The sequence below is a fragment of the Ochotona curzoniae genome, unplaced genomic scaffold (assembly GCF_017591425.1).
Source record: "Ochotona curzoniae isolate NIBS_2020 unplaced genomic scaffold, NIBS_Ocur_1.0 scaffold_4506, whole genome shotgun sequence".
NCBI classification, from domain to species: Eukaryota; Metazoa; Chordata; class Mammalia; order Lagomorpha; family Ochotonidae; genus Ochotona; species Ochotona curzoniae.
The window spans coordinates 81,428,151-81,431,104 of record NW_024467119.1 but is presented as its reverse complement, the minus strand read 5'-3'; the positions used below and the strand labels follow the sequence as shown (position 1 = coordinate 81,431,104).

General features: G+C 49.4%; 1 pseudogene; it reads left to right on the top strand.

Annotated features, from left to right (window-relative positions):
- The first annotated feature begins 1,367 nt into the window (after positions 1-1,367).
- Positions 1,368-2,034, top strand: LOC121147531 (annotated as a pseudogene).
- The last annotated feature ends 920 nt before the right edge of the window (positions 2,035-2,954 follow it).

Below are 2,954 nucleotides of genomic sequence, written 5' to 3'. Positions count from 1 at the left end.
CTGTAACAAAGAACACACTGGGAGAGGCTGGAGGACACCTATTGAACAGGAATTCATGGTCAGGGAGGCAATTATTGGGAAGAAAGGAGAGAGGCACAGGAATGAGTGAGGGAGATGGAGAGATGGCAAGTGAGCCCATGAAGAGAGGGGAGAGAACAGCAGGACCAATCTAGTGTCTGAGGTCAATGCCTGGACCAGTGGTGACTCTGACACGAGCCACTCAGAATATACTACACTGCCCGGTGCTAACTCCAGTTAGTTAACCAGGATTTTGGAACTGCAATCCCCTAAGGACCGTGTGTTGACACTGAAGGTTGAAGGATATGAGGCAACAGACCAAGTAAGCTGCATCCTGAGCGGGCAAGGCATTGCTGCTGCCAGGAGACACAGCCACCACAGGCTCTGCTGGGATGGGGAGGTTGCTGATGCCCAATCAGGCCAGTGAGTGCCCAGAGGCAGTTTCTAATTTGATCCAAGGCAGCACATGCCCACATTTTAGATTGCTATTGAAGAGACAGCAATTCTGTCTGTGGCCACAGGTCACTGACTTCTGCCTTTCCTTTCTGTTAGCCACCTGATGGGAAAGGCTCTCAGCTGCACAGCCCAGGCCCTCCCAGAGGTGCAGCTGTGGAAGCAGTGGGTCCTGCAGCAGGAACCATCACACAAGCACCTTGCCTCACTACCTAGGGATAAGATTGGAAACACAGACTTAGAGAGACAGCTAGAATTCATCTGCAAGGAGCAACTCACAGTGATAAAATGTAAAGGCAAGGAAAGGCATTACGGTAAGGTAAAGGGAAGGGCAGTCATCCATTTGTGCTTCCTTGTACCGGGGGATCCAATTGTTGTTTGGTAGGCTTTTTAGCAGGCCATCGTTCGTGCCTATGACAAATTCATTTCAAGCCCTAGGCTTTATTTGATATAAAGTTTACCCTTTTTTTTTCTGGGGAGAAATGTATTAACTCTGGGCTGCTGAAACATGTTCCATTTTAGTGTTCCAACTCCTCTTGAAGCTAAAAGGTGATCAGAACGTTCCAGCTGAATATCAAGTTCCTCTACTGTGTCTACTTTATGCATTACTTGCATAACAAAAGGTCCAGGACTCTTCTTCTGTAGGAGAAACCAAACCCTTCCACAGGACCTTCCTGGGTTCTGCCTGTATCTAACTTCCTGCCTTATACCCAAAGGACCTTATACCAAAGGTCCCAGACACAGGATAATCTGACGCTCCACTACCCATCTTCCAGCCATCCTTCACTCACCAAATCAAGTCATGTACACCCTTTCTTGTGTAAGAGGAAATATACTCATTTCAGAAAATTCTACTGGATTCTAGAAAGTGACTTTTCACTTTCTAGTGACAGCTTATGAAAGCTTCTCCCTATCCTCTGGCTTTGCTTCAAGAACACAACTCCCTGTGCTGGGGACACCCAGTGGTGGCCCAGGATGTGTCAAGGGGTGGGTTCCTCTACCAGCTACCGGTGAACAGCAGCAGTGGCAATGATAATGGCAATGGGAAGAACGGGACCTGGAGCATGTGCCTACTCATCCTCCACCCACAATGGAGACATGGAGAAGACCTGTTGGATGCCTAGCCTGTTCCTGGGGCAGTTCACACTGTGACAGCCCTTCCCTGCAAGAAGACAGGCTGATCATGTTTGATGTGGAGGTGCACATGAGCAGGGACCGCAGCTTGCAATCAGAAGGAGAAATTGTAGGAGAGAAAGAAGCAGATGCATTGAAGAAGAGTGCAGACTAGGTGTCGGGTTGGTCCAGTAGACCAGAAAGCATTCCACCCAAGGAGTTACACTTCTGACATCTGAAACATTCCTTATCTCTGAGCATGAGGAAAAGCTGTGCCATGGGGGGGGGAGGGGTATATTTTCGGCAGAGTTCCTGAACGTGTCCTCCCATCTCTTCCTTGTGCATGTGTTGGCTTTGGGGCTAGCCATCTATATTGGAAAACAACTGAGCACATTGAGAACACCTACTGAGGGGAAACCAGGCCCTAAACAGATGTGTGTGTGTGTGTGACCTGTGAAGTGGTGTGCTGTCACAGTAGTTTATTGGAACTTGAGTCCACTGTAGGCATGGCCCAAACTAGCACCCTTGTTTTACAGATCCAATTCCATTAGCCCTCAAATCCAGTATTTCTTTCCACCTCTCTTGAGGCATTTTACTATCCTTATTCTCCTTTTGGCCTATAAGACACTTTAGAATTTCCTAACAGAGTTTACTGTTGCTTAGAAATTGGCAAGGGCTTAAGTTCTGTAAATGCTACCAGCACATTATAATTTTGTCAACATCACTAATATCTCTTCTTACTATTACCAGCCCTGGACCTGAGTCTCTCATTGTGTGAATTTTATTCTTCTAATGCTAACTATCATCTCTCTCTTTTTTTTTTTTTTAAAGATTTATTTTTATTATTTTTTATTGGAAAGGCGGATATACAGAGAGGAGAGACAGAGAGGAAGATCTTCCGTCCGATGATTCACTCCCCAAGTGAGCCGCAACGGGCCGATACTATGCCGGTCCGAAGCCAGGAGCCTCCTCCGGGTCTCCCACGCGGGTGCAGTGTCCCAAGGCTTTTGGGCTGTCCTCTGCTGCTTTCCCAGGCCACAGGCAGGGAGCTGGAAGGGAAGCGGGGCTGCCGGGATTAGAACCGGCGCCCATATGGGATCCCGGGCGTGCAAGGCGAGGACTTAACCACTTGCGCCACCGCGCCGGGCCCTCTCTCTTAAAACAAAATCAGGTTGGGCCCGGCACGGTGGCGCAAGTGGTTAAGTCCTCGCCTAGCACGCCCAGGATCCCATATGGGCGCCGGTTCTAATCCCGGCAGCCCTGCTTCCCTTCCAACTCCCTGCCTGTGGCCCAGGAAGGCAGTCCAGGACGGCCCAAAGCTTTGGGACCCTGCACCTGCGTGGGAGACCCGGAAGAGGCTCCTGGCTCTG